This window comes from Castor canadensis, chromosome 10, assembly GCF_047511655.1.
Source record: "Castor canadensis chromosome 10, mCasCan1.hap1v2, whole genome shotgun sequence".
Taxonomy (NCBI): domain Eukaryota; kingdom Metazoa; phylum Chordata; class Mammalia; order Rodentia; family Castoridae; genus Castor; species Castor canadensis.
This window is the reverse complement of record NC_133395.1, coordinates 17,126,879-17,150,580: the sequence shown is the minus strand read 5'-3', so window position 1 is coordinate 17,150,580 and position 23,702 is coordinate 17,126,879. Positions and strand designations below refer to the sequence as shown.

At 34.0% G+C, this 23,702-nt stretch overlaps 1 protein-coding gene across 3 annotated transcripts in view; it reads left to right on the top strand.

Moving 5' to 3' along the window:
* Gpc6 (glypican 6) overlaps positions 1–23,702 on the top strand; it is a 1,113,645-nt gene that overhangs the window by 61,120 nt on the left and 1,028,823 nt on the right. The window contains exon 2 of one of the 3 annotated variants that reach the window (XM_074043145.1): positions 1,642–1,722. The exons of the other annotated variants lie outside the window; for them this stretch is intronic. The gene's annotated coding sequence lies outside the window, so the exon portion shown is untranslated. The remainder of the gene's footprint in view (positions 1–1,641; positions 1,723–23,702) is intronic. 3 annotated transcript variants of the gene reach the window in all.

Below are 23,702 nucleotides of genomic sequence, written 5' to 3'. Positions count from 1 at the left end.
CTTCAAGCCTTTCAAATGTCGTTTAAGCCATTTCTGTAAATGAAAATTCTGCATATGAGTTTGGAAGCTAACTCTACACTTACAAAATTATTTCCCCATGGTTTTGTTATACACTAAATATTTCAGAAATGCAACTGACATGCAAATTGAGAAAAATACATTGTTGTTATATTTTAGCAAGCATTGGTTACTGTTGCAACAAATCATAAGACTGATGACTGTACTGCATTTGGTGTTTGGATAACTGATGGCACATTTCATCAGTCAGTAGTAGCTGTATTCTTATTCATTATCTTCTTGGCCTAGGGACTTCTGTATTGAACAATTATTATTTTATTATAAACAATTTTTACAAAGTGTGAAATTTTTTCATGGCTTATGGCATAGTTAGGATATTGTACTGTGTGGGTAAGTTACATTGTCTGAGAATATATTTCTAATATAATAAGCAGGTGTTGAGTCTCAAAGGATTAAGTGTTACTGCATCCTCACTGCCTAAGGAACCAAGACAGTAGCTTCCCTGTGGCCCTAAAGCCAAAACCTCCAAGATCAGACATTTCAGGGCATTCCAGCTAGTACTCACGAAGTCTATGAAGGAACTGACTCCTTATTTCTGCAGAATTTTGATTTTCAGATAATTCTTTTGCAAGGAATGAAATAAGGGTACCTATATTTTTTTACTTACTCAATTTATATTTTCCGTTTGAGGACACACAGAAGAAATCAATGTTTCCTTCATGTACTAATCCCTTAGTTATTTGAATACAGTTAGCATCCATTTTCTTCTCCCAATCTTCCTATGAATATTTTCAAGGCACAGATTTCTCTTTAGCCATGGAGCAAGACTCTTCTTTTTCAAACACAGGACATTATACTTCTATTATTGCAAGAAAATACACCATTGTTTATTTATTTATTTTTTGTTCTGGTCATCCTGAAATAGTATTCAAAATAACCAAGTCCTCCAAAATCTATTATAATCATACTGTATTTAAACTATACTTCCTTCAAATATGTGGACTTAATTTGTGACCCTTGGAATTTCATAGAAACCTGGAGACATAGGAAAATGTAGCCCTTGACCCATACACAGCACTAGCTATGCCTCTTGTATTGTTACCTGGATTGCTTATGGGCAACTGTTGAATAGGACAGAATTCAAATGCAATGCAAACTTATGGTTCAAAAACAGTCAATGACTGTGCCCTTCAAAAGGTCTCACTTGGATGTGAGGTAACTCTTCAATTGTCATGGACAGGAAAGGTCTTTAGGGGAGTCAGGTGGTAGTAATTTAGCTCCTGATCTAGGGCAAAAAGGAAGGAGATGGTAAAAAGCAAATGGATACTTTAGTAGAATATAGTATTCAAAGAAAATTAAGTGAAATATTTGTAAACAACTCATTTGGAAAGTTACTTTGGCATAAAAAATATCTAAGCAGCCTAACTATGTAGTCACTTTACATCCATCTTAGGTGAAATTGGCAGTGTTTCAGAAAGTATTACCAAACCATAGCTTCAGAGTGTTTTGAAACTAGTCATTTTTCTCTCTGTAGATTTGAATTATTTTCTTTTGCTGCTATTGATTTTTTTTACTGCTCTTCATTCCTGAGCCGATTATTCATTTCTATTGAAATATTAACAGATCCTGAGAACGGAGTAGACTCACATCCCTGCATATATGGTATTCATCCAAGAAGCTTATTCATCGGTTTCCTTCCACATTGTGAGTTGCACATGCACACCTGTTGCTTCATGTTTTGAGTTTTTGACAACTATTTAAGTAAGACAGACTGAAAGTGATGAAGTACAAGTGGTTTAACTATTTTATTATGAACATTATTTTACAATTCTACCGTTTAATCATTGTCCTTCATTCTTTTTTTACAAATACTTGACATAATTTCACAAAGTGATCACTTTGACAAGGCTTTGGTGTTCTTCCATCATTAGATAACAGTTTCCTTCTCTAATGTGGTAACCTTCTCTAAGTCCTCAAGTCTGTAACCCTAGAACCCATTTATTGAAGGGGTGCTTATTGGGAATATTGCAGCCAATTCAGTTAAGAATAATTGGTTTATTTGAGCACCTTCAGGTTTAGAATCCTAAAGGAACTCAGCAGTTTCTTCTCAGGCTGGTGTGTGATTTTGCTTTCTTTAAAACCTGATGTTCCCTAGTAGACTTACCCTGTCAATGGGTGGTTCAATTTGATTTTAACGATATTCTGTTTGGTACTATAAACCCTACTGAAGTGATTTTTCCCATACTGTTAATAATGTAATATGGACTCTAATAGTATTAGCTGATAATGAATGAAGATATTAGAGTCATAGCCATTTTCATAATTAATCCAGAAGCAATGTGTTCTACTTAATGTAGTTAGGACTTTAACTTGATATTGTCAGCACATGTGAACTCTGTTTGGGAAGACTCATTTTTAGTCCTGAGTAAGTATAATTTGAAATGACCCTATATTTGTTTATCTTGTAGGTGTTTTGCTATTCTGTTTTGTTTTGCTTTATGTTGTGTTTGTTGCAATAGCTTCTAGAACTATTTATGTGCCAGTGACCCTAAATAAAAACAACCAAAACCAACCAACCTAATAAACAAAAACTAAGAACCAGTAAAGTACTTGAGGCTTGAAACTGTAGAAATAAAGTAACATTTCTTCTTGGATAAGTAAAACCAATCTATTATTTGGCAATGCCAAAACAGCAACATCTGTATACTTTCTTTTGTAATAATATGGGGATGTTTTTCATCAATTTCCCAACCGTTAGTTCTAATGCTCAAGGTCACTTTAAAGTGTCAGGGTAACTTGAAGCACTTGAGATGACCAGGAGTGTGCCCTTCAGTACTTTTGTACTCTTTAAAGAATGCTTTCATTGAATAATTAATATGTGTCCAGGAAATTCAATGTGAAAATTGAAAGTTTCTTTTCTCATCTACGCCAGTGTAACCAGTGTAATTAGTGTATTGTGTATAACTCTATATATATTCTATTCGTATATGTGCAATAGAATTTTATCCTCTAAGAATTATATAAATGAGAGGATTATGCTGCATATTTTGTTTTCCCTCTGGCTTTTTCCACAGCAATACAATGGGAACCTTATTTTATTGGGTACACAATTCCTTTCTAATGAACGCCTAGCATTATGTTGTAGGTATAATGTAAGGTTTTTAGATCATTCCTGGTTGTTGTACAGTTGTCAGTTTGATGAACTAGAGAAGGAAGCAAGTAAACTCTCTTCTAGTTTTTCTTGCTAAAATGGCTTTTTATCAGTTCTGATGTCTTCAGTGATGAAGGAGGATATTTTGTAGTCAAACAGAATTGCATAAAAGAAGGATTTTTTTTCATTTTCATGTTTCTTTCTTAGTTATTCTTTTACCTTTCTAGAAGTATCACAATTTAGTGAGTCAAGTAGACAATTGACATGTGCTTTCAAACAAAGCCATTGTAGGTGATACTCATCCAGAAAACAATCAATAAACACAATAACATTCCCTCTTAGAGTAAGCATAGTTTTTAGCAGTTGTTGAGTATCAGGGATAAAACATGATTGTTAAGTATTAGGAACAGATGACCAGGCTGGTGAGGGAAACTTACTTTCTCACAATTTCCAAACCATATTCTTGTGTTTTCTATCCTCTATTATAAGAAATAATGTATGAAATAATCTAAGCCATCCTTCCTGCCTTTTGCATGAGAACTGGACTAGAATTCTAGACATGTTGGCCCTCTAATACCCTGAGATACCAGTGAAGGCAATGTACTAGATGTGCATGATGACACCATGTGTTGGGGACATGGAGTTCTGGAAGACATTTGGACCTAACTAGAGAGAAACGAAGAGGGGTTTGATGTGTATGTGTATGTATGTGTGTGTGTGTGTGTATGTACTGAGAAATGAAGACGTTAGCTGTAATGCTCTACAGTAAATCATGTCATATAAGATTAACCTGCTAGTAGACTGTAAAGCCAAAGGATTACATGGCTAAATTGGTTTTTGTGTGCCTCAGGACTGAGATTGATGAGTATCTAGTTTCATGTGTAATCTTAGCAGAAATACAGGAATTAATACTTAAAGTTGAAAACAACATATTGCCAGTTTGGAAGATGGTTAAGATATTTTCATACCCAGATTATTTGGGGGGAAGGGGAGATAGACTCCTTTATCAAATAGTTATGCACTTATTGAGGGGCCTATTTGAACAGTTTCATTGAAAACAGACACACGTTAAACCACACATCTTTAAAGTCTATGATTTGGTTAGGATTGACATGTGTATACATGTGTATACTACTATCATTACAATTGATACAGTGAACAAATCCATCACCCAAAAATATTCTCCTGCTTCTGGATAATCTTCCCTCTTCAATACAGATAATTGCTGATTAGTTTTTGTTACTAAATATTTGTTTGCATTGTCTAGAGTGCTACATAAATGGAGTCATATAGTACACACTATTTTTTTGTGTGGCTTCTTTCACTCAGTAAAATGATTTTGTGATTCATTGAGCTCTTGGGTGGTAGCATTCCATCATGTGCTAGATGCACAATTTGCTCACTTGGTAATAAGCATTTGGGTTCTTTGTAATTGATGAGTAAAGTTGCTATAAACATTTGTGTACACGTTTTTTTTAATAGATATGTGTTTTCCTTTCTCTTAGTTAAATAACCAGGAGTGGAATGGATAGAACATATGGCAGGTTACTTAACTTTTTAGAAACTGCCAAACTGTTTTTAAAGGTGATTATGTTTTTCCCCTACTACCAGCAATATATGAGTATTTCATTCCATCCACATCCTCACCAACACTTGATATGACCACTCTTTTAATTTTACACATTTTATTGGTGTATCATGGTGACTCCAGACCATTTTAATTTCTGTTACTCTAATGACTAAGATTGTTGAGTATCTTTTCAAGCACTTGTTTTCCATTATTTATTTACTTTGATGAAGTTCTTATTAGATAGCAATTCTGACTGGGGTGACAGACTGTCAGTGATGTTTTGATTTGCATTTTCTTTATTGCTAAGGATACCAAACATTTCTTCATATGCTTATGGGCCATTTGTACTTCTCCTTTGAGAACTGTCTGATTCATTTGCTTTTTAATTAACTGGATTATTTGTACTTTAGGTGATGAAACCCTTCGTGTTGTAGAATTAATATATGCTAATAAAAAGTTCTTAATTGTATGTTTTACTGATTTTTGTTAGGTGTATGTTTTCTTAGCAGAATTTTGTAAAAAATGAATTTCTTTATTTATAACATATACAACATGATGTTCTAATATATATGTAAAGCATACATATGTATATAAAACACATATATATGTATATGTCATTGTTATTATAATGGAACAAACTAACATATCTGTCATCTCACATATGTACCCATTTTTTGTTCTCTTGTCAAAAGAGCAGTTATAAACTAATTTAGCAGAGTGAACATACTGCAATATTAGCTATTGTCTTCTTTTTGTATATTAAATTTTTCAGTAAAAATGGTTCATAATATACAATTGCTACTTTGTATCCTACATCTTCCAATCTCCATTCTAAAGACGTTATTTTAGAATACAACTGTTAAATATAATGTACATTCAAAACAATAACTTTAGTTTTGTTTGCTTAAAGAAATGTTTTTAGGAACATGATTCTACCACAAAATTTTCTGAAAACTATAATTATTCTCTTTACCATAAAAATTGAATATGGTCATATTGCAGAGAGTTCTCTTAACTTTAATTATAGTTCTGTTTCCTGGGAAAACAATGCAGTATGTTCTCAGAAGAGAGTACATGTAGGAAATACTCTAAAATTAGCCCCCAGGATGTAATTGTAGTTATATTCATCATTTACTTTGCTTTTCAAATTACTAAATTTTGAGCTATTGAAAATTAAAATTTAACCTTCAATTAATAGATAAGACTTTAATATTTAATTAATGATGAGCTATATATTTTTAGAAATATTTGACAAGTTATTTTTAGGCATTTATATCAACCATTAAATATTAACATTATTTACAGAATTTTTTTATGTTTACCATTGACAGTGAGGAAGTTTTAAAAATTATACCTTTTAAAAATACGTTATTAAAATATTATTTGAAAATATAGGCTTTCCTAATTTATTTTTACCATGTATGAAATCAATCATTACTAAGTGATGTTCAGGTGACTTAGACTTTTCACATCCCCTTCTCTGTGCTTATCATTATCTCTGAAAACACTTGTTTGATGTCTTCTGTGAATGAGATATTTGGGAAAATAGTCTTTTCCTGGTTCTCTAGCTAACATATGTGAATGAAAAAAACAAAATGAAGAAGTGAGTATTATTAATAGGTAAATTGTTTTTTATTCATGAAGAAAGCATTCCAGTTTTCCTCAGGGAATCCTCTTTGACAGTGACACTTGAGGTCATCAGGTTTGTAGACCCAGGCTTAGTTGTCTACACCTGCTTTACCTATTTTCTGCAACCACCCTGTGCTGCAATCTAAATTACACCTAAAATCATTACTGTATTAGAATCCTCCTTTACAAAGTGCTCCATGCTGCAACCTGCAATTGATTAAACATGCTCTTTAAGTGAAAAACTATTTTTCATTCATGCCCTAGATCATCTTAAAGCAAAGGGCTTTAGGGTCATCCATTATCCAGATATAGAAATAAAATCAGTATTCCTCCTTGAGTTTTGTACTGTATGGGCACCTGTCATTATCCGTTCATGTTGTAGCTTTCATAGGCCGAGCCAGAAGTTCCAGACACAAAATGCCTAGTATTTTCTTGATCTCCCGGAGTTCACAGTCAAGTGTTGCTGGGGACTCATGAACAAACACACACAAGCAGCTGGCTAAGTGCTGCTAGACACAATATATAAACCTACTCCAGGGGATAGAGGAAAAGACTGTTGGAGTATGGTAGTATCTATACTCTAAGCAATTGTCTTCATTGCAAAACAGCAGCTTTTACAATGAACAATTTTTTTTTTAGTAATCACTAAATAATAATTAAAATAAAGAACCATGCTTCTGGTTCCATTACACGCTACACATCTGTACATACTTGTTAACCACTCTTTTAAGCTTAGCATTGTTCTAAGCTGTTTTACTTTGATAAGTTGGAGTTTTTAAACTTCTTCCCCAAATTTAATAAATCAGAATCTTAGAATGTTATTAGGAAATCACGGCTTAAATGTTTGTCTCATTGTTCAGCATTTACTTTAATGTATTTCATTTTTCTAAGAATGTCACCGCTTGTTTTTATTTAATGTACCTTTTGTACTTACGCTGTCATTATCTGATGTGCCTTTTGAGGGGCAAGTTATGTTAATACTTTGAGCTGTTCTCATTAACAAGTCAATGATTTTGACAGTGCTTTTGGGTATGTAGACTTGTATTATAAATGCTATAAATGTAATGGGAGAGGTGATCTCTTTTCCTATCCTTTGTGTTATTAAAAATTGGCTGACTTTTAACACATTCATGGGATTTGTTCTTTGCTTTCCTGCATTTAGAATGCTAACTCAAATTTTAACAATCCTTGTATTATCATTTTCCCCATTAAAAATTGGAATCTGTACATAGCAAGTCACTTAGCATAGCAGCCAATATAACTGGTTATAAACTCATTGGGCATCTCAATTTTCCTCTGATTAGAAAAAAAATGCAAAATTAATTTGTGGACAAAAATTTTAGGAAAACATGGTTTTATGTCTGGAGACCTTCCTCGCTTCTATGTATGCTGCTTAATATTGTGTTAGTTTTTAAATAATAAGATCACACTTTAAACCCACAGTATGCTTTGATCAATGCATCTATCACACAGCTTCTTTTATTACACCAAGCCCAAAGTTTTTAATGAGAGATAGGCTTCACTTTTTATGAGACATAGGCTTCTGTTTCTTTTTGTCTTTTGAGTTGGTTTTATGAAAGCTTTTCATATGAAGTAAGGGAACTCCTGCAGAATCAATACTGACCCACCATGGCCCTACATTTACTTTTCTATTGACTTCAACAGAAAAGTGACTAGATCATGGTAAATTGTCTATTGGTTTTATTAAGATTGTCAATCGAGAATGAAATTCATGGAGTAGGTTCAAACTTTGATTGAAACCCAATGTTAAATATGTCTTGTTGTAAAGTCTGCCCTTTTATTCTTGTCGGACTCTCTTTTGGCAGTTGCTATGCTGTGATAAGCTCATCTACTATTTCAGCACTAAGTAAAGGGAATTTTTATGAAAGTGTGGATGATAGAGAGGAAAGATAGATGATAGGGAAGCCATTTATTCTTATTTCTTTCTGTCATAGCCAAGTCTTCGTGTTCCATTGTACATACTTTTCTTCAGTAAGCCCAATTGTTATTATGTGGCATTGTCACTTTACAAGGGAGAGTGGTGGGAAATCTCTGATGGATGTCTAAGAAATGAAATGACATTCTTCATTTTGTAGATGATTGATAGGTTTTGTTTTTGGGAACTGTAGAAAATGTACACAGAGTACACGTGATACTCTCCTTCCTCTCTGTATAACTCTAAGGGAATTATAAGAATTATCCAAGGTGCCAGAATTGTTCATAAATATGAGCTAAGATTGGTTAGTTGGTGTTTGTGGTTTGATACTGATGGGCAAAAATCAAAACAACAACCCCTCCCCCTAAAAACCCCAAAGGAATAAATTCTTATTTTAAATTAAGAGGGTAAAGGAATAATATGACTAACATGGTTCTTTTCCATAATAAAATTCAGATAATTACATTTAATTTGGAGTAGCATATTTGTATATACACACACACATATATGTTATCTTTGTATAACATATATAAAGACACATGCATATATATCTTGAGATTCCAGCTCAAAATGAGCAAATATGGTATTCTGTATATATTCCTGAATATCTCACTAAAATTAAAGGGAAATAAGGACAAAAAAACTCACAAAGAGTATTAGAGAGGAGATAACAATGAATTGAAATGCTATGAATTTCTGGGTAATCTAAATTGGAAAGAGATCACTGGAGCAGAGAAAGTTGAATATCTAGTGCTTGCAGAGGATGCGGTCAACAAGAAGGGAGATGATTTATGCTTCTGAATTTTAGAGTTGTGGGAATTGGCAATATTAGTATTGCAGAAGCTAGGAGTGAAATGTTGAATGGCCAAATATGTCAGGTTATAGTTTTGTACGCCTTCTTCCCCAGCATGGTTACAGTTTTGTACGCCTTCTTCCCCAGCATGTACAGACAATAGGCTAGTGGTGTGCCTCAGATCATCAGATGAGAAAGTTTTTTTCTGTGGAGCCAATGATCTAGAGAGAGTCCAGCGACAAAGATGCCATGCATACCTGAGAAAAGAGTCTGCATAATGAGCAACAAGATTTCCCTTGATGGCGAAAAGGACTGTAATTTCCTTCTGCCCCTCTCCACACAGGAAATTAATGGTAACTTGTTTTCTGAAGGAACTGGATCCAGACAAAACATTTAGAGGTAATAGCATTTGAAGGAGCAGGTCACTTTTGAAGACCTATTTATTCAGCATTGAAACCCATTAGTTGACAATTTGCAGACTTTATGTGTAGTTTCCTCAGACTTTTAAATTTTCTTATTCTTAAATATATACCATCACCACCAAGCATTTGGAGTATGTTCTGGTGAAGAATAGGTCACAAGAAAAGGTAAAAAAAAACCAAACTACTGAAAAGGGATTTGGAGAGACAAAGTAATAATCAGAAGAAGAAACAATTTAAACAGTAAAGAAAATTAAAAAATCAGCTTAGAGAAATAGAAGAAATTTCATGTCAAAAAGAATGTGATGCTACTATAACCAGAATAGTTGAAGAAGAGAGACCTCATAAAAACTGAAAAAAAGAGACAGTAAGAAAGAAGGCAATATTCTATATAATGTGATGATTAGGCCACATAATATCCAACGGATAGTGTTTTCAGAAAAGAGCAGAACAAATAAAAGAGAGAAATTTCTCAAAGTAATTTCTAAAAAGTCTTAGAACCAAAGAACTAGGGCTTACACCTGCCATGTGCATAGCTAATTAGTGAAAAAGGGTCAAGAACATTGTCACAGAATTCCAGAACCCTATGCATGAAAACAAGACCCTAAAAGGCCTCTAAATGAGCAAAATAAATGTGTCGCACAAAGGATTAAGGATCCAAGTGACACAATATATACCTGCAGCCACATGGGAACTAGATTAAGCAAATAAAAATCATAAGGCAATATATGTCAGGACTAGGTAACAACAATTCCAAAATGGAGTAGAGAACTGAGGACACCGAGAATATGAATTGCCTTGATATCTCTGACCAAATGCATGATGGCTCAAGTGTTGAAGAATTTGAGAAGAGTCTAAGCGAAAGTGAAAAAGAGAGGCAACTATTAAATCCAGAAAAAATTTAAAGTTTTACAAGAAAGAAAATATCACAATGGAGTATTTGGTTCATTAGAGAAAAGATACTAATAATGCAAATGCTGCCCAATACTTTAGAGACTGGGAGGACATAATTGTTCCAGAAATACTGACTCTTACGAGTTTTGTGTTCCTTTATTGTTAGAAAGGAATAATAAGTTACCAAGTATATTTTAACTATATCTTAAAATTGCACATTTACATTTATTTAAAAAATTAGCTATTTGTTTAAGAAAAGACTTTTCAAGGTAAAAGAAGTGTCTTTATGAGAGAAAGACACGTGGTAAACTTGGAATTAGGATGTTTCAAAAGGAAACAATGTATCTTATTGCAGATACATATTTCAGAATTTTAAGTGACATTAAAAGAGTATAGACCAACAGATATTACTTGTGTGATAACTTTGTGGCTTTCAAAAATAGTGAAAACCATTCTGGAATATTCTCCCTGGATAAAAAGTAAGTATACCCAAACCTGAGAATGTATTTTGAGGTCATGCTTTAGATTCACTTTGGAACTATAGCCATAATATTAGGTGATATTAAAATTCACTCATCGATTTAGCAAATTGCAAAACCAAAGCTCCATAACTTTATTTCCTATATAAGAACTACCACTGTTCAAATAAGAATTGGTATCCCTGAACGCATCTTCACAGCAAAGTGAAGAGTGATTTTTAAGACAGGTGGAATATTGTAGTTCTAATTGCTAGTTCAGCTAATTTCTATTTTAATAATAGCAATTTAAAAAATTACAGAGGTTTTGCTTTTTTTCTCTAATCAGCACCATACTGCTTATAGCATAAAGGTTCATTTAAAAATTTTTTTCTGCAGTATGCTTGATTGTTAATTTCCAGGTCAGCATCTAGTCTACCAGAGTTTCATGGGGTGATAATTTATGCTTATAATGGACAGTCTATTTAAAACTATGATGAGGTCACCTGTCGAAAGCAGCTGAAGTAGTGTGTCCGCTTTTTCACTTTCTCAGAATCTCATCATGTTAGAGTTTGCTAATTTCCCTTCTTTAATGACCATGTTCTGTTCAAATAATATCTTAAATTTCCTAATTTAGACATCTTCTAATGTCTAACTTATCACAAGAAGTTTGCATTCTATGATCCATGTGCTTCATCTTTCAGGAAAATTGTATAACTTTCCTACTTTCCCTTTCTTCCTCCCAACATTCACCCACAACTATAAGTAAGGGATTATTTCTCCCTCTCTGGCAATGTCCTCCTCTATTAGTTCTTGGATTTGAGGGCTCCAGTTTTATCGTGCACCACACACAGTGGAGATCATAAGTTGACCTGAAAATACTTCCTGGATTCCAGTGTCACATGATCTACTTTTAATACTACAATTGAAGTGACTTCATACTTTTCATTGATGAGCCAACATTAGAATCAGAGAATTTTAGGGTTGAAATAGATCTTAGAATGTATTTAATTTAAATTCGATTTTATTGACTTCAATTAAATTATTTTTCCAAAACAGAGGCATTTTCCTTTTCCCATAGAAAACAGTGCTACGTGCAGTCATTTAATAAACAAAAGAGGAGCATGATGAGGGAATAGAAGCATTCACCATTTTTACACCATGAATGAGAAGGGTCAGGTAACACAGGAGATATCATATTCTGAAGAGAGAAAGAGAAGAAGAGCATCAGGAATCACAAAAGAGGTAACAAGACAGCAGAAAAATGGAAAAACTAAGGCAACAGAGAATAATAATAAACAGTTCTAAGACTATCCCCTCTTCTCCAGGAGGGAAATGGAAAGCTGAAGATACAATCAGAAAGTAAGCCAGCAGGCCCTACCAACAGACAAGCAATTCTAGCTGCAGGACTTAATTTGTCTTTCTAGGCAATAAGAACTTAACTTATGCCAACTTGAGTTGAGGAGTTGAGGGGTCAGATGTATATGAAGAGTGGATTACCCCCAGTCATGATGGGGCTGTGATTGGGGCAGACAAGTGGGACAATGAGGGAAAACTGGAAGAGTGGGAATGCCAGTATAAGGCTCTGAACTCTATTATTTGGCTAGGGACAACTAAAAGTAAAGAGTGATGGAAGGTATGGATAGGAGAGGAACATCGACCAACCTGGAACAGTGCAGGATCTCTATTGTCCCTTTATTATTTCTGCTTTTATTTATTTAGCAGGTGCACATTAAATTCCAACTAATCACTAGGTACAAGGACATAATGAGAGAACAACAGACTTTTATTTTTTGAGACCAGGTCTCACTATATAGCCCAGACTAGCCTCACAGAGTGCTGTAATTACGAGTGTGCAACATCAGACCCGAATTCTAAGACAGCCTCTAAGTCTCTACAAAGGAGACGCATACAATACATCAGTACTACAGAGAATATGGGAGGAAAAAGGGCCATGTGTGTATTTGAAGGGTGGTGCCTCAGGAGTTGTAGGTGGCCTTAAATTATGGACAAGCTGAGCTAAAGTACTTCGATAAAAAGTGGGTGACTTTGAGGTTAACCTAGGATGGTTTTTCTTAGACCTTAGTGTGCAATGGAATCCCTTGACAATCTTGTTAAAACACAAATTCTGATGCAGGACGTCTGGGGGTGGAGCCTGAGAATATTTGTTTCTAAGAAAATCCCAGGTGACATGCTAATGCTAGAGGACAGTGGACCATACTTGGAGCAGCAGAAGTGTAGTTAAAGGTCTGGTGAAGAATATTTGTGTTCATGCTCTCTCTTTGCCTCTCTGTCTCTCTTCATCTCTCTGTCCCTGTGTTTTTATGCATACACACACACACACACACACACACACACACACACACACACACACACACACCTTCAAGCTTTAGGAAATACAACTAAGCTCTTTGGCAGCAGAGCCTCTTATAGATTGGGGAGTGCCTGTATGTGTGTACCTAGATATTCATTTATAATGCAATTGCTTTTGCAGAAAGTCTGTAATCTTCAGTTCATCTGGAAAATAATTCTTTATGTCAACCATGGAGATAACATATTTTGTTGACTTTACTTATGGTTGTCAAAGTGAATAAATGAGTTCATGTTTACAATAACCATTTCGAAACCACATTTTGTTCTTAAGTGTGGACTTTTCAATGCTAATCCATAAAATATGAAAATTGTTGAGGAAGAGAAAACAAAATGTACAGTTAACATGTTTAAGAAATGTGTTTCTGTACATAGGGAGTAGTGTATAGTTTCTGTTGCTTCTGGGGAAGAAGATAGCAAATGTCATTTGTGGAATATATACATAAAATTGCAAATCAAATTCTGAACCTACACCTTTCACTTTTTAGTTGCCTCACTAGGCAAGGCAGTTGAGAAGGAATCTTTAGCTCTTATTATCTGTGTCTTAGATAAGGAAAAAAAAGGATGAGAGCTTTTCTTAGATGCAGAATAATAGGAAAGTAAGGTTCTTTGTAAATTTTATGGGCTAGCATGACATGTGTTTATGGAAACATCAAAATGAAACCTATTAATTTGTACAATTAATATGATTGAAAAAACTATCACACACCACAAAACTACTTTTGTATGTTTATATCTGATCAAGGTTTGAGTAATGACTTTTGTTCATTAGCATTGGTTACTCTTATGATTACCGGTGAGAAGTATATTTGTTGTGGTCATTATTCGAGGATTGGAGCAAATACTTCTCTCCTAAAGGGAATATATCTCTGTTTGGAAAACTGTTTTTTACTGTGACTGCTGGGGTGATGTGGTCTATGTGTCAGTGAAAACATCCTAGAAGCAAGACTTCCCATTGCTTGGTTGGGTTTATAGTTTTATTTCCATTTACACTTGTTCATTGACTCTACTGTCATGTAACAGGAAAAAGAAATCAATTGCATAGAAGGATGGAGATATTTCAGTCTCATTAATAGGCTCAAACCTCATTAGGGAGACAACAGTTGTATAAGGACAGCTGTTTAATGTTCGAAAACCTGAATTAAAATCTTGGTTCAGCCCTGGCTCAGAGCTTCTGTCTCCTTAGCTGGGAACAAAACAAAGGCCAGGTATATTTAAAATGTCATGTAGATAGCTCTTCCAATGAAATGCTTCAAATTGAAAGTATGTAAGTAATTAAACTAGATGATACGCATTTAACTATCTTAACTAATGGGGCCAAGTGGAAGTATCTTAAAAAATGAATTTATGTTTTTCAAAGATATAAAATTCAGCCTTGAAATTGGTGATGAAATGTTTGGTCAGTTTTTTGACAAAAGAAATAGGTATTTTCTGTAGAAATGAATCCAAGGATTCAGAAAAGCTTAGAGCTTTGTGGAAATATGAAAATATACAAACTAAACTTTTGACAAAAGACTATTTTGACCATAAAATCTTGTTTCTATCTTAATATTTATAGCCCTTCCAAACCATTAGATCTTTTCTTTCTTTAGCAGGATTTAGTAAATTTTACTTTCCTGTACTTTTCTGAAAACAGAAATATTTATTTCATGTTTGGATCCATGTTAACAATAATTTCATTAAATATAAAAGATATAAAGCAAATCCCCAAATTCCCATGTACACGTAGATGCATAAGACTTACGGCCATTCACATACTGCATTTTTATATATGAGATACTAGAAAAGAAAACTCTAGTTTGTTCCTACCATAATGTGTATGTATGTATATTTCATACATAAAAAACAAAATAATTATCTGGAATCTTCACAAGTTATTTTGTTTGAGTCTATCAATTTGCTTAAAGAAAATGTGGCTCAGGGTGAAAAGAATATAGAATTCCGAAATTTAACCCAGTCACTACTCAGAATCTATAAAATATGATGTTGAAAAATGAGATGAGTTAGTTACCATTATCAAAAATAGAATTAGTATTGTAAAAAGAAATTTTGGAAAACAGATACTTTCCCACTAAAGCTGGCCATTTACTTCTATAATTTCTACTGACAGCATGTGAAGTAGACTACTTCATGGAACAAACTGACAATATTGGATCAGTGTGTTTTTAAAAATTAGAGGATATTTCATAAGAATTATCTTGGATATATGGCTTATAAAAGTTTCTTTCTTGGTGACCTAGATTAAACTTTGGAACTTGAGATAGTTTAGCTGAAGTTAGGCTCTGAGAAGTTTGTTTATTGCACTTAATATACTGCTCAGGAAACCGCCAGAACTGAGATTCCCTAGGTTTTGTGGTAAGCCTAACTACCCACAGAGAAAACTTTCTTAATTTCCCTTCTGACTCTAATCCTAACTAGAAACAAGATAATTTATGACATGTACAAAACTTTCTGATAGTAATATAATAGAGTACAATTCAGCTAATTTGTCACTATTGGCAACAATTTTTGAATCATGAATCAATTAAAATGTTTAGTACTATGTAAAAAAGGTTAGCTGTTTTCTTTAATGCAATTAAATTAATTTGATTTGATTCAATTAAGAGCAGGGTTAGCCATTCTGTAAAAACCATCTTCCTATTTCTGGCTTCATTGATCCATTAAAATATAAAAACTTGTGTTGTTTATTTGAATTAATTTTGTAGCTGATAGAGATTTATGTCATCTAAAGTTCCAAAGATTAGATTTTTCACCAATAGTCTTTGTTTCCACACTTAATGGAAAACAATTGTTTAAAACAAGAGCCCATCTTACTTTCTTACAGGGAAGAATGGACTGTGTTGTTATAGGCTTAGAGTTTCTTTTATTTTACTCTTCCAGGATTCTTCCCTAGTTAGGGTATCAGAACTGTCAGTGGAAATGAGTTCACTAAAGCATTAAATGTCCATCAAGCAGAAGTGTGCTATTTACTTAACCCTGGTTACCTTCAGCCCAACAAATGATCTGAACAAATAATGCCTTTGTTTTGAAGTCTAGTAACATTTAAATGCTCAGGACAAAGAAATTTAAGTAAATCCATTGTTTAAGAAAATTCAAGAAGACTTAGGTCATGTTTTGTTTAACATTGAAGTTATCACTTCATTAGTAAAAATTGCATGAGTCTTGGAAGTTGTTCTTTTGAGTTATCTTACTGCACAATAAGACCAAAACAATTAGTATAAAGGAAGATGAAGGCTTATAGTGTGTCTTAACATGGATGCTTTCTGCATTTCAGTGGAGGTAACTCTTCCTCGTGCAAAAATGTTTTGATATTATAGGATATATCTCTAGATCCCATTCACAAAATGCTAATGGAGCCCACCATACCATGTGGTAACCAAAGTGCCCTCCCAGATTTCTAAATGTTCCTATGGAGGCTGCTAAGCTGTCACTCACTCCTCTATCATGAAGACGTGATCTCACTTAAGTTATCACCTATCATTTTCTCTCTTGGTTATCTTGTTATTGATGTGGGTACTCTTGATACTCTTACCTTCCACTTCCTCTTTCCAGGACTTGCTTTGTCAATTAAAGATTCCCTGGGATCTTTCTTTCTTCTCTCTGCTGCTTTTTCTTTCAACATGTAAACATTAAAAAAAAATCTAACCACTCATAAATCCAAACAAACAACATTCAAATAAAAATTGTATATGAACAACTTCTCTTCTTACATGTCTTTCACTTTGTAGCTACAGACTTTTGGAATTAGTTTGATTTTGTAGACATGGTAATAAAATATAAAAGAAATTATTCTTTGCTTAATATGAAATGAATGTGGCACTATTGTGGATTGGTGTCGAATGGTCTTGCCTTCACTGGCCAAAGAATTGGCCAGGGAGGCAGCAAACTGACTCACAAGATGGCAAGGTCAGCACTCAAGTAAGATTTATTAGAGAGAAAGAAAAAGTTGCCCTTAGAAATGTACAGGGAGCCCAGAAAATCGGTAGCTCACTATTGCTTACATAGAGGGGTTATTTGGTCCTTTTTGTTGGGAAGGGGAGTTAGGAGTCAGGTGTGGAGTGGCCTTTTGACATACCTTTGTAGGAACACACTCTGTTGGGGCGAGGAGGTGCAGAAGTCAGTAGTGGAGTGGTCTCTTAACATGTCTCTGTAGGAACATAGACACCATTCTGTGAAAGCCTCCTGCTTATCAGCCTTATGGCATTTTGAGGCATCTCCAGGCGGCCGTAACTTGTGAAACTTCAAGTCCCTTTACAGGATGTAGGGCTCACTGTGCTCTCATGGGGGATGGGTGCACTGACTCATTTTGTCTTCTGATCCCCCAGACCCAGCAGCACTAATATCTATTTGATAAGACTTACATGCTCACTGCATTTTAGAAGGTCTTGGGGAATCACCTTTTGCGGCTTTGTTTTATTTTCTAGGATGTTACCTCGTATTAAAGATGGGTGGTACACTTTAAAATTTCTTTCATCTTCTTTATTTCATTCTTTCTAAAAATATTTTCATATTAAATTTTGTTCAGTTTCTGAGTAGCCTAAGCTTAATTATACAACCATCATTTCTGTTCTTCGGAAAGAATTTTACTTGTCTTTTGTGTAAATGAAAATAATTCATTCTTACTGCCATCTCCCAAGAGGAAATTTCCTTCTTTCTATTATACCTTTAAATATATATTTTTTAAAAAGTGATGCCTTTTATTTCTCCTTCTTAAGAAGCTTGATAGAGGATAAGTCATCATCAAAAATGAAAATGGTTTGCCATGGATATAATTTACATGAGAAGTGGCCGTTGATTTTTATCACCTTTTGGGGGAAATGAATTTTCCTCCTAATGTAAATATATAAACATCTGGAGAATTTGTTTGAATAAGAGACAGTTTTCAAATATGGAAAGCATTTTAAAATATCATTTTCCCTCTAAAAATTTTATTCTTCCATCATTCTTCTGTCTTTTGTTCCTTAAATTTCATGAAGCTACAAAATTGTAACTCATAATACTTGTCCTTCACTCTGCTGCTTCCCATATGCTCATGACCAACTAAGTGTCCGAATAATTTCTCCATCTGTCACAAACTTACATACTTTGACAACAGCTATTTTTTTCTTTAAAAGGCGATTATTATGAAATTATTATATACATAAATGAATGAATGTGTATATACAATTTATGAGACCCACAGTATGTGCTTGCCACCTGCTGTTAAGAAAGAGAACATTATCAGAACTTTGCAAGCATGCCATTTTGCTCCTTGATCACCTCTCCCTTCAGTACTACATGGTGATAGACTCCATACTGAATTCTGGATGAGTCACCCCCATGCTTTACTACCTACCTATGTATCCGAAAGCATTGCCCTCTTTTGGATTTTTTGAACTTTATATAAATTAAATTATATTTATTATTTCTTTAAAGACTTTTTATACAATATTATGTGTGTAGAATTCATTTGTGACTGAAACCTGTAATTGTCATCCACTCTTTTTCTTTGCTCTAGTGTATTTAACTGGATGAATGTAACACAGTGTCCATAGTGGAGCTATTTTCATATTTTTCATACTATGAACACTGCTTCTATGGACATTTGTTATAGTTTGGATGTTGAAGTCCTTCCAAAGGCGCATGTGTTGAAGGCTTGGTCTCCAAGGTGGTGTTATTGGGAGATGATGGGACCTTTAAGAAGTAGGAACTAGTGGGAGGTTTTAGGACATTGGGGCAATACCCTTGAAGGGCGTTATGGATCCCTGACACCTTCCTATCCTCCTCTTATCCTTTCTAGCACGATGTGGGTGCTTTGTTCCTTCATGTGCTCTCCACCCTGCCATTTAGCTTGCCCACCAGTGCCCCAAAGCAATGGGTGTGTCTGATCTTGAACTAGAAGCTCCAAAACTGTCAGTTAAAATAAAAGAAACTTTGCAAGTTAATTACCTCAGATAACTGATAGTGACAGAAATCTGAACAACACAACATTCTTTTCAGTGTCTCTTGGACAACACACATAGGAGTTAGTTTAGGGATTATATGTTACATTGGAATTGCTGATTCATAAGATTTGCATATATTTAGACTTACTAGAAAATGCTGAACTATTTTTCCAAAGTGGTTACACCAATGGATTCTATAATCTTAAATTTTTGCCAGTATTTGGTTTGGAGGTGTTTGGGAGCTGCAAAGTTCTTGTGCATATATTTAAACATCTTTTCCTTCAGTTGTTCTCCTTTTTATTGAATTATTGAAGCTTTTATATATTTTAAATGTGAGTACTTACTGCTGTACAAATCTCTTTCTCAAAGAAGATATCCTTAATTTATACTAATAATATGCATATTCATCATTATGTTCCTTTTATAGTATTTTTGGATCTTTTGATTAAGATATTCTTCCCTATCATAAGTTTATAAAAATATTCTCTTGTGACTTTTTTTATGTTGTTTGTGAAGTCAGGGTCCATTTCCATTTATTTCAGCCTGGGTAATGAAATTCCATCCACATTTATTGAATAGTATATCTATTCCTCATCTATCTACCACAAAGTGTTCTTATATATACATCTCTATTTCTGGATCCTATACTCTTTTATTAGTTTATCTGAATGTGTAGCAAAGGCACATTATTTCTATAGTTCTATATAAAATCATTTTCTTCTGTTTTTTTCATAGCCCTTTAATGGTTAATATACCTTATGGAGTCAGCTAATTGAAGTCCAAGAAAATTTTTGCTGAGATTTAGTTGAAATTATAATGAAACTGTATTTCAATTTGGGGGAAACTGACATCTTTTTTTGACATTGAATCTTCTTACCTAATGTCACGTATGACTTATCATTAATTTAAGATAGCTTTAATGTCTTTTAATAAATTTTTATGAATTCCTTTATAAAAGACTTGAACAAAAAATTAATTCAGGCCCTTAAAGTCATTTATGTTTCTCATAATATTTTCAGATATTAAACTTGAAATAGCACATATTTTACTGTAATGTTAGTTGATCCCCTTCCAAAATAAAATATAGCTACCATCAGTAAATGGAAAATTAGCCACATAGATTTCTCTCTCCCCTCCACAGGGAAAATGTTTCTTTCAATATCATTTCATCAAGTATATTTCATGTACATTCTCCATGACTAACAGAGAATTATTCTTATTATCTAGAAGGCAGGTATTTTTTCAGGTAGTTACTGTTCTTGCACTATCCTTTCTCGAATGTGTGCCTTATTACTCAGCACTGTAAGTATCTAACATAGTGTTTAGCACTTAGCTGACATTAACTATACATAATTCTCTGGCTTATTATTATAATAATATCCTCAAACAGTTGAGATCTCTTAGAGTTTACTAAGTCCTTTCATCCACACTATTTCATTTGGGTATCCTGACAACATTTTTAAAGCAAGTATGTGTTATCCTCATTTTGAAGACGAATAAATTGAAACTTGTGAACATTAGGTAATTTGTAAAGGTTCACATAAGTGGTGTCCAGTTGAGAAGAAATTCAAATTCAGTTTTGCTGTCTCAGAGCCAGTGGGCCTGCTGTTACCTGTTGTGTGTGGGAGTCGTAAAGATTGGGTGACTGTAATCCAAATAGGCCTTCTGCCAGTTTTCCTAGTTGTTATTTAGATTACCCAATGGGAAGCCTTGGGTAAGGCTTGTAGGTTATCCTTGAAAGAATTCTGCATCTGTCCAGTAGTGTACTCAACCCAATTCATTTCTGATTACCTTCTTGGTTTTTGTGGTCACTTGAATTTGTGACCTTGGCTCTGTAATAAGCCTGACATTTTTTGTTGTACATACATATTCTTTTGCTTCCTTGAACTTGTTACTACCTTATACTTGCTCTGATTACTTAACACCAGACAAATCTTTTAGACTGCTTTGAAATTCAATTATGAAAAGAGAATAAATTACTATTCTCCTAAGAATAGACACAGAACATGTAAAGTGCCTTGTATTCTATGTGTGCTTACTCAATGTTAATTGATGATGAAAAGGATTGAAGTCTTTCTCTAAATAAGATTTTGTAGTTATCTATCAAAATCTAATTTTGTGGAAGTCACTTCACCTCATTGTAAGAAAAAGTAACAAAATTCAACAGATAAAATGTTATTGGCTCATAAAAATTAGGCTTGCTCTATACTTGGTACTACATGGAGTTTTATCAGGTTACTTCTGGAAAAGGTCTGGATTATGGAGCTACTGTTGGTAGAAGAGTTATATAAAAGGGATGCATTAAAAATTCCTTTGCACAGAGGTGTTTGACATTCCTTATTATATTGGCCATCTCTTTCCTTTGACTATAGATATTTCTTTCTATTGTCCACTAGGACTCTCTTTTGTAATCTCTACCAGAGCAATATTTGTACCTTAGATTTGTGTGTCTCCCACTTCAGAGTTTCACTTAGCACTAGAAGTGAATCAAGCTTCAATTAAGAGCAGTAATTATTTATGAAATGATGACCATTAACTCAGAAAGGCAGGCTGCTTTTATCCATTGGCATCCATCAACTTGGCTTTTGAATCTGGGCAATGGAATTCCATGTCATTCTTTCTTATCTTGTAGGAAGTTCTGTTTTACTTGGAATTCAAAAAGGAAACTCTGTTAGGTAAAACTGATCCTTTTTTTTTTTTTAGTAAGTGAACGTATTAATCAAAATAGTTGCACAGGTTACTAGGCAGAATGTAACACCAGGTGGCAAGGAAATGTCTTCCTGATTACAATCAATACCTATGAGATGCAGAGACCTCGTACACACGATGGTTTTTCTTGACAGGCATCCACATTTGGTGGTAGGGAAAATGAGTGCAGGCTGTATGAAACTATTTCAATACCACCCTGAGCTTAACAGAGCAGTCTTTCATTGCCTGTTAGCAAGCTGCGCTGGTGCCATAAAATGTTCAAGATGACAAATGCTGCCCAAGCCTTTTCAATGCAAGGATTTTCTGCTGTATTTAACATGTTAACTTTTATCTCAATGATAACAAAATACACATCATTTGTTGTTTGTTCAATACACAGTATGGTCTCTGGAGTCATCCTGTTAGCCATGAAGTATAGTCAATGTCTTGTTCCAGTGACCACTAATAGTAAAAATCTTCAATTAAAAGCCATGGAGTTATGCTGACTTTTAATAATTCACTGTATCCCAGAAGCAAAATAAACATACATACCTGCTGTGAAATTGTAGCTTGTTTAGTTTGATTTTCAGTGCATTATATTAGCAATGAATTTATCACAGAGACTAAGGCACAAACTAAGCATGATTAACTGGTGAGTTTTAGGAGCTACCCTTATATGCTTCAGGGTTCAAATTTATAGAATTACTTAATACAAGTCTACAAGTACCAAAACTCTGATAACTATTTAACACCTATATTATGCCTATCCCAAGTAGTTTACTTATAGACTTGTCCTTTGTTGCCCATTGGAAGTTGGTTCCAAGACTCCTTGAATACCAAAGTCCATGGATTCTCAAGTTCCCCATATAAAATTCCAGAGTACGTGCATGTAACCTATTTACATTCTTCTGTATGCTTTAAGTCATCTCTAAATAGCTTATAAGACCTACCACAATGCAAATGCTATGTAAGTGGTTGTTACACTGTGTTATTTATGGAATAATGACAAAAGTTTGTGCATGTTTAGGTTTTTCTGGAATGTTTTTGATCTGCAGTTGGCTGAATCTTTGTATGTAGGATCTTTGATATGGAGGGCCAACTGTATTGATGTATTTAATTTTAAAAACAATCTTGTTTGTTAGATGTCATTGTCCTCATTTTTACATTAAACAAAACAAATAAAAATGGAAGCACAAAATATATTCAACTCCATATGAGGACAGGATAGCGCCTTTCTAGGAACCCAGAAATTCTGGTTCCAAAATTTGGACTCTTTACCAAAATTAATGCATCAAGTTCAATAAAGTGATATCCAGTATACTCTTAGGAAAGCAAAGAAACAGTGGCAGATCAGCCTATCTGATGGGGATATTTATTTTTCAGTTAACAAATGCAACATATTCTTTTGTGAGTTTAGATTACCCTCAGGTCAGGCTTTCCAAAGCAGAAAGTAGTTGGAGCAGGAAGACTGGGTGTTTCTAGGAGTGGCAGATCAGCCTATCTGATGGGGATATTTATTTTTCAGTTAACAAATGCAACATATTCTTTTGTGAGTTTAGATTACCCTTCAGGTCAGGCTTTCCAAAGCAGAAAGTAGTTGGAGCAGGAAGACTGGGTGTTTCTAGGTTCTCTTTTCCTTTTTTATTTCCAAGGATTTTTCATTTTCCAAAACACTACTTAGCCTGCAGCCTCAGATGCAGAATTAAATTTCATTTGCTCCCCTTAATATCTGTAGAGCACTCCTTTGGAAAGGACTCACCAAGAGCCTTTTTTGTTTGCTCAGTTTTGTATAGATTAATGTTTAATATTTTATAATATTGTAGGGAAGCTATTAACTTTAAGAATTAGTATTCAT